General features: G+C 50.1%; 1 pseudogene; it reads left to right on the top strand.

Annotated features, from left to right (window-relative positions):
* The first annotated feature begins 6,342 nt into the window (after nt 1-6,342).
* On the top strand, nt 6,343-7,807 carry LOC123055823 (U-box domain-containing protein 16-like; annotated as a pseudogene).
* Nucleotides 7,808-9,436: the final 1,629 nt, after the last annotated feature.

Genomic DNA, 9,436 nt, shown 5'->3' with positions numbered 1-9,436 from the left:
TCTCTCAAATATTACTTTGAACTCCTACCAAGGGACCCCACCGGAGATTACACTCGCCCGGTTCTTTCTTGCCAGAGAAAAGGTGCTGAGGGTACTGAGGTTGAACACTCATTTAATTAGGAAAGATCAATGATATGATTATCAGAGTTGGTTGGTACTGTGGAATGGAAGTGCCTCCAAAAATGCCGAACTTCGTATTGGTAGAGCATATGGCAAAGCAATTGGAAGTTATTGTGTCAAACCCATACATGACTTGTCAGCGGCTGATCCCTTTTCAGAAATGACGCAGCTTGCAATGTTTGAATTTGGGCGTTGTATTGAATTTGAACCTTGCAATATTTATGGTATTTGTTATATTGAACCGTTTCTGTTCTCTTGTCTCAACGCAAACAGTCTATCCGGGTGAACCACATGTCGTACATCGCACACACCTTGATCTGGCTGACCGTTTCTTTTGTGTTGCCTAATCACAAACAGTTCATCCGAGTGAACTGTATGTTGTACATCGCACACACCTTGATCTGGCTGACCGTTTCTTTTGTGTTGCCTAATCACAAATAGTTCATCCGAGTGAACCGTATGTTGTACATCGCACACACCTTCATCTGGCTGCCCGTTTCTTTTGTTCCTCCTCATCAAAAACGGATAATTGAACTGAACCGTATGCCCTGAATCGCACACGCAACTAAAATTTGAACCGTGTTTGATGCATCCATCATCGCAAACATTTTGCGCCTTTTTTGACGGTTTTTTTACACCACCGTTTACGATTGTTGCATCGCACACAGTTTCATTGAAGGATCTCTGATCATAGTGTCGCGTTAGCAGCATCCTGCAGTAGTGTACAGCCAGGGACATGCTCTGTTAGACGGGGTGGTGCGCGGGGACGAGAGGCCAACCAGTACGTTCTCAACCATGCAAAGAACATCCGATGTTTCAATCTACCTGTAGTCCTGTACACTATGATTGACATTTAGCTTTTTGATCATTTTGTAATTGATTGGTTATAGAAAGCAGTGGGAGCACAAGGTATAAAAAGGAAAAAAATACTTTGCTCTTTAACACATGCATGCATTGCCATATTAATTTCTTGCTACACATTCACTTGATGCTGGTACTCAAGATGGCAATGGGCCCCTGAAACCCGCGTCCCCGCGGATTTTTACCCTATTAGGGGACGGGGATGTGCGTCTTTTTAACCCCGCGGGGCTGCTGTTGGGTAAAGTATAAAACCTGACAAGTTTCACGGGTTTAAACCCGTTTCAACAATACCCAAACCCGAAACACGCCATCCCCGTCAAAATACTACAATAAGCGTATTCGAGGAGTACAATCTTGAGAGTGATGATGATCATGGACAACCATCTTGCTCATTCTCTTCTTTGGAAGCTCCATTCCTTATGTCACTCTTCAATGAACGTGGTGCTAAAAAATGGCCAACATCTTTTAGGATGAAATCTGAGCTAGACCGTTACTTGGAAGATGAGCTAGTTCCATTATCCAAAGATAAATTCAGTGTGTTAGATTGGTGGAAAGTTGGTGGAACACGCTATCCAACTTTGAGGCTGCTAGCATGTGATCTTTTTGCAACTCCGGCCAACACGGTTGCCTCAGAATCAACATTTAGCAAAGTGGTAGAGTTCTAGTTCTAAGCGGTAGAACTCCAGTCATTATGTTTGCTTAAATATGCCGATTTCCCCGTGGGTTTAGGAAACCCAATGGGCTTAGGGGACGGGCAAAAAGCTAGCCCCGCGTACGGTGACGGGGACGGGGGCGGGCTTCCAATTTTTCCATGGGGATGGGTTTGGGAAGGCAAAACCCGGTGGGTTTCGTCCCCGTTGCCATCTTGAGCTGGCACAGCGTGATTCCAGCGAACCAAGACGTCTCTTGTCGATCCAAACTATGATGAGCATAAAAAAGGACCTTCCCATCCATCAAACCGTTAAACTCTCTACGATGAGCATCTCACCAATTCATTGGCATCAATGTTTCAATCATGTACTAATTGTTGTCAAAGTGTCCTGCACTCCTAATCTCGCCGGAATCATTGTCAAAAAGTAAGGGAGCAATCCGGTTCGCCGAAACATCAATGATCTCTTTATCGAAATAGTAACTGGATCATGTCTTTCAGAAACCGAAGCATGCAGTTGATTTCATACAGCGATCAGGTTTGTCGAGAATCAATGATCTCTTTGTCTAAAGCATGCATGGTTATAAAAGAAAATCTGAATCATGAACTTGATTTCATGGAAATTATTGCTGGCCGCACACATTTTAAGTGCATGTTTAAAATTTAGCATAAAAACAATGGACGTCATGGAGGCCACGGTGCAACTAAAAAAGGTCTGCAATGCATGTGTTTTAAAGCCATCTTTGGAAGGACAAAGTTTCAAAGTAAATTACCATAGCATGACTGCATGAGACGTGCTATCTTATTAAGCTTAGCAAATGTTATTCAATTGACCTGATATAACTAGGGCAATCTTCTTTGTGAACTCTTCAAAGAAAAAAAATAGTTTTGTGTGGTACGTGCAAATCCGATTATTATGTTTCCTTCTGTATCAAAGAAAATTGGGTTGCACTTTAAGCTATGTAGGTCCGTCGTGCAAGCACGGTTATAAAAAACTTTGTAATCAATAACGGGCATTTGCCGACTTACTGATTAAACGTAATTTCTTATCTATGTATGTACATGTACGATTCTCATGATTTAAGATCTCAATAATATATAAACTGATGAACGTAATGGCTCCTTACACTTGGCATATTAACTGGGAAGGTAATTTAGATATTTAAATGAACTAATTCTGTACAATGACAATGCACATGTAGTTTATGAGCAGTGCTATGTGAATATAACTCTTTTTTCTTTTCTCTCTTAAGGATGCACATGTCTGTGTGGGCGAAAAACATATTGTAATCGACATCTACGCAAAACCAATGCATCGTGTTCAGTTGTTCCATGCTTTCCGAAGTGTAGCACTTCATACATGCACCTTTTTTGTTTAAGATTGTTGATAAAATACATTACATGACTGATGCTTTGAGGAATGTCTTAGCAATTGAGGAAGAGTGAGAAAATATCTTGGAGATTCAACAAAATATGGTCTTGAGCCATTGGGCTAGGGAAGTGTGGTTGTTTTTCTCCCGGTGCAACGCACAAGCATGTTTGCTAGTAATAAAAAATACATCGAGATCTGTAGACCACCTAGCGACGACCAAGCACTGAAGCGAGCTGAAGGTGCGCCACTGTCATCGCCCCTCTCTCGCCTGAGCCGGGCAAAACTTATTGTGGTAAACAGTCGGGAAGTCGTTGTGCTAAGGTCCCAGAGGACCAGAGCACCAGGACAACAAGCACCATCGATTAAAAGTGTCGTATATCGGAAGGATCCAAGCTGAAGACACACAAACATAAACGAAGAACGACAAGATCCGAGCAAATCCATCAAAGACAGATCCGTCGGATGCACACCTCCACAAGCCCATCGACGATGCTCGACGCACCACCAGGACGGGGGCTAGGTGGGGAAAACCTTATTCCATCTTCAGTGAGCTGCTATCGTCTCGTCTTCCTGAGCAGGACACAAACCCTAACAAAACTCGAAGAAACATCTAAAAACAAAGCCATCCGTCGACAATGGTCGGGATCCACTACGCCTCCATGGCCCTAAGGGCAGCAGAGATGAGGCGGACCGGCAGCGGCGCCGATGGGAGGCAGAGGAACCCTAATCTTTTTTGAGAGGAGGTGGCTATGTAAGAGGTACGACTTTGGATACTTACTGCTCGGCTTCTAGACAGACGGTGAGATTCATAAGTCAATCACTTTTTTAGAGCCAGTACTTGAGTTGAAGTGAAAGCATAGGTTTGTTCTATGCTGCAAATTATGACGGGGGCTTTAAATGATACTCCTACTTGGGTCTTTCAACAACTCTTGGTTTAGAAAAGAGTGACCGTTTTTCAATACCTAGTTAATCATCTAATTCCCAAACGAAGTGGCTGGAAAGAGAGATGCTTGCCATGGGGAGGAAAAGAACTTTTAGTTAAGTCAGTGACTCAAGTTATACCAACTTATGGGGAGGAAAAGAGTTGTCTTTGCCGTCGGCCAAAAAAAACAGACGACAAAGAGTTGTCTTTATCATCAGCCAAATAAAAACAGACGACAAAGAGATGTATTTGCCGTTAGCCGAACAAGAACATACATCAAAGTCTATCTTTGCCGACAGTTGTTCTTTGTCGTTAGTCACCGACGGCAAAATATGTCTTTGTCATCTGCCCCGATGAAAAGATGGCGGCAAAGAGGAGTATTGACGGCAAATTAGCTGATTCCTGTAGTGAAATGAGAAAATGGATACATGTGTTGATGCTTTTATGGCAGAGGCCCTTGCTCTTCGCTTTGGTGAATCTAGCTCAAATAGTGGGATGCACTGGATTGGTGGTTAATTCACACACACAAAGGTGATATCTACAATGCAAGAGGGTGGCTCCTTTACTGGTATTGCTGCCACAATCCTTGGGGATTGTTATTACTTGATTTCTCTCATGTAAGAGCATCTCTAACTGAACCCTTAAAATTTAGGGTCTTCTATGACCTCTTATCCTTTAACCCTTTTTATTTGCTCCTTCGAAAATTGTGGTTCCTAGCCGAACACCTGAACTTAGGTCCCTAAAGAACCGCCAAATCTTCCTAGTTTTAGTTTACATACTACATTTCAACTACATATTGCACCCATATTAAACTCAAACATAATAATTAAGTTTTACACAATTCACAAATATTACAAATTCAAAGTTTACAGTCCAAATTATTCGAAGTCAAACACAGAGAAGGGTTCAAATGAAGAAAAGAGCATGATAAAAGCACAACTATGAAGTGTTGTGGAGTAGCCATTGATGGTCAACAAGATCATCTTGGAGATGGGTATGAACTTCTTGGTTCTCGATTCTTTGAGGTGATGCGAGGAATCTGTGTATCCTGTTTGCGTCTGCTCCGGCTCAACAAGATCCCCATTTGAGATGTACTAAAAGATCTCTGGCATGCCTGTCTCATCTTCAATGATCATGTTATGCAGGAGGATGCAACATGCCATTATTTGCTATAGGACCTATTGTTAGAATATAAATATGTTTAAGATAGAGATAAGGAGATAGAGATAGAATAGCTTTAACCATGTACGACTTGCCCTCTACTCCAAGTCTCTCTCCTCTATTGTACTCTATATATACCCCACACTTGGGTCGGATCAATACAACAATACAACAATCATCCTACAATTTTCACACGGTATTAGAGCGGTTAGTCTCACGACGCTGATCCTAGGCCTCCCCACCACTTCCACAGCGCGCCGCCCCGGGGAGATTAATCTCCTCTCCCCCGGGGCGCGGCATCCGAGTTGATCAAAGATTCAATCGATTTCGTAGATTAGATTTCTTATATTAGATCAATTCGAAATTCTGAAATTCGAGTAGATTGATTTCTTTTAGCCACCAATAAATTCCTCAACCCTCAAAATCCGGCGAAAATCAGTGCATATATCGGCATCCAGAACTCCATCGACTCCCACAAGATCTGACGTCTCCGGCGGGCAGCAACGTGTGGTACCGACCTTCACGCAATGCGTCCAACACGGACGCTAGATGGAGCAGCCCCGGCCGGCCGAACGAGCTAGCGCACACAGGGCAGGGGCTCCGTCAGGGGCACTGGCGTGCGCCCATAGTCGCACGCGTACGTGTGCATCAACAGCAAAAGAGCGGCCAAACTCGATCCGTCTACATCCACACCGATCGGCTTGGAGCGTCGTACCGCGGAGCCGCGAAAGCGACATCTTGGGCACGGGCGCAACTCCGGGCGGCTTTGGTCCGCCTACGCCCGACTGGCAGCGTGGGTCTTCATCAACATCCTTCTGTCGTCTTGAGGATCCAAGCCGGTCTCCAATAGCGGACGCAGCGAGCACCAGGAAAACAGAAGTAGGATACGCACCTCCGATCACGGAAGGGCGTTCATCCCGGCCAGTCATCCATCCTCTACGCGGATCTCCCTGTCAGCGGTGCCTACAGCGACTCCAACGACGACGGCTGTCGCGCCCAGAGCGCGGCACACGCCGACGCGAGGGGCGCAGGGCCAACACATCTCTGTGCGACCGGGACTCCAAGCTGGCCTGAGCAACGACACCAGGCGGGCGACATCACCCACGGAGGCCACGCAGGCAGTACCACGGCGGACGCGCTACCGGGCCAGGCACGTAGAGTTAATTGCATAGAAGTACAGGCATCACATGCAAATTGGTACCACAATTGTTAATTTTTGCATGTCAGTACCATGATTGCTCGAGAATTTTTTAAATAATGCTAAAACGCGTATTTATATGTATTGACGCTCGATCCGATAGCTCGGTCCCACCCGTCAGGTGCCACGCTGGCCAATCGGCGTGTGCCCACGCGCTGACTAGGACGAGCCGGTGCGCTGCTGCTCTCCAACCCGGTCTGGCGCGCCTGGCGCGCGACCTGGCCGCCGCCGACCCGCCGGCGCCGTTCCTCGGGGCCGTCTTCGCGTCCGTGTCCCGCCGGGCGCGCCTCCTCGTGGTCGTGTTCGACGACCTGCTGCTGCTGGGCGCGGCCGTCGCCCTGCCGCGGTCCGCCTCGCTCTGCCTCCGCGAGGTGCTCCTCGTGCTGCAGCGTTTCAAGGCCGTCGTGGCCGACTGCTCCGCGCGCAGCCGCATGCGCCTGCTGCTGCAGTCCGACGAGGTCGCCGCGCGCGTGCACGAGCTGCAGCACGACCTCGCCACGCTGCTCGATATTCTCCCGGTTGGTGAGCTCGGGCTCGCCGACGACGTGGCCGACCTGCTCACGCTCGCCTCGCGCCAGTGCCGGCGCCGCGCGCCCGAGGCCGCGGCCGAGCAGGAGCTCAAGGCCAGCGTGCTGGCGCTCATCCAGGAAGTCGAGCGGGAGATCGTGCCTGAGCGGGAGCGCCTGGAGGCCATCCTCGAGGAGGTGGCCATCAACGACCCGGCCAGCTGCAGCCAGGAGATCGAGATCTTGGAGTGCGAGATCGGCGACCGACTGGCGGAGTGGTGGACTTCGGCCATGATTGCCCTCGTCGGCCTCCTCCGGTACACCAAGTGCGTCCTCTTCAGCGCTGCCACGCCGGGGCCGCTCGACTCCAAGGTGGACGCCGACGACGATGACGCCGAGCCTCTGGCGCCGCCGCCGGACTTCCGCTGCCCCATCTCTCTCGACCTGATGCGCGACCCGGTTGTGTCCGCTAGTGGCCAGACGTACGACCGCGAGTCCATTACGCGGTGGTTCGGCGCCGGCAAGTCGACGTGCCCCAAGACCGGCCAGGTGCTGACTAATCTGGAGCTGGTGCCCAACAAGGCGCTCAAGAACTTGATCTCGCGGTGGTGCCGGGAGAATGGCGTCGCCATGGAAGGCAGCGAGCCTGGCAAGCCCGAGCCGGCGCCGCCGGTGGCCGCAAACAAGGCCGCGGTGGAGGCGGCGCGCATCACCGCGTCGTTTCTGGTGAAGAAGCTCTCGGCGTCGTTCTCCCCTGGCTCGGACAACCGTGTCGTGCACGAGATCCGTCTGCTCGCCAAGTCCGGCTCCGAGAGCCGCGCGTTCATCGGAGAGGCTGGCGCCGTCCCGCTCCTCGTGCCGCTGCTCAACTCCGAGGACGCCGCGCTGCAGCTCAACTCCATTGCGTGCCCGGCGCGCAGTGGCGGCCCTCTGCGAAGTGATGGGCTCCGGCGCGACCTGGCGGGCGAAGGAGAACGCCGCTGCCACCGTGCGCCGCCTGGCGCTCGCCAACGAGTGAGGAGAGGAGGAGGGGAGGGGAATGGTGCGGCGGGGGCGAGCTGGTGCGACCGGACCGGGTTGGAGAGCAGCAGCGCACCGGCTCGTCCTAGTCAGCGCGCGGGCACGCGCCGATTGGCCAGCGTGGCACCTGACGGGTGGGCCCGAGCTGTCGGATCGAGCGTCAATACGTATAAATACGCGTTTTAGCTTTATTTAAAAAAACCTGAAGTAATCATGGTACTGACATGCAAAAATTAGCAATCGTGGTACCAATCTGCATGTGATGCCCCAATTATGATACTTCTGTGCAATTAACTCGGGCACAGGCACGTAGCATCTGAAGTCTTCAAGGTTCAGATCCGTCAGATGCATGTATGTATGCATGTCTGGCTATCACCACGCAGCATATGACTTCGACACCGAACGTGATCTCATCCACCGTGAGTCCTCGAATGCACGTGGTCACAACTTCATCGAGACGATGTGCACCAAGATCACAATGAGCGATCTGCATCGAGCCTGCAACTGCACCAACATCAACGACTACACCGACACCTCTGCATTGACCGGTGCCACTCCATCGACCTGTACGACTGCACCAGACTATGAGCCGAGTCTTCACCAAGACATCAAGTTGTACATCAGGCCAGTGTGAAAACAGATGCAATTCTTCATCCACTTCTCCGGCGCGACACGTCATCGACACTTGGTCGCCGCGAGGGACGCCTTCAAGGGGCACTTTATCATCGACACGCTGCTGCGACGCCATGTCGACACTTCATCGCTAAGGTCTTCATCAACGTGATCTTCACCAACATCTTCATCAACACACCGCCGCTGCCTTGTCCACAAGATGGACACCTAGCATCCTCTGACAGATTCTGCAAGACGCGACCTCGACGACGGCAATGACCGCGTCACGACGAAGACATCGACCGCTTCATTCACGACGGCACGACTGCATCGACACGGCGTCACTACAATGATGACCCTACACGACCACATGGTTTCTGGGCCTTCTGGCAAAACCTATGTATGCTCGATGGGTTTCCTCCGGTCTTGGCAAAACGGGTGGACTTATCGCCGACGACACCCTCTGGCATTCACAAGATGCATTGTCCACGTCTGCAGCTCCGTCATAGCGCATTTTTTTCGCCTTCGGCTTTGTGCGGCTTCATCATCCACGACGACACCACACCATCGACCACGGCTACATCACCATGATCGGCTACCTTGACATTAATGGCTACGTCTACCGCAACTCATCGGCAACAACTCCAGTCAACAGCGTCCGCCTCGTCACTTGCGTCCACGACACTCCCGCTGTGACTGCGGGAGGGAATAGAGGAGAAGACGGGGAAGGCACCAGAAGGGGACGCAGTCATCGCCCTAGGTGCCGACCCATCGGCCATCAGAGACACAGTTGATGATGGTGCAACGGAGAGGACGACAGAAGCGCAAGACTTCAAATTCAGTCGTAATCGTCCGCTTCACACCCGCTACGACTGAGGGGGGATGTTAGAATATAAATATGTTTAAGATAGAGATAAGGAGATAAGAGATAGAATAGCTTTAACCATGTACGACTTGCCCTCTACTCCAAGTCTCTCTCCTCTATTGTACTCTATATATACCCCACACTTGGGTC

The sequence above is a fragment of the Triticum aestivum genome, chromosome 2D, assembly GCF_018294505.1.
Source record: "Triticum aestivum cultivar Chinese Spring chromosome 2D, IWGSC CS RefSeq v2.1, whole genome shotgun sequence".
NCBI lineage: Eukaryota > Viridiplantae > Streptophyta > Magnoliopsida > Poales > Poaceae > Triticum > Triticum aestivum.
Note: the sequence above shows the minus strand (reverse complement) of the source record. Positions and strands in the feature narration are given on the sequence as shown.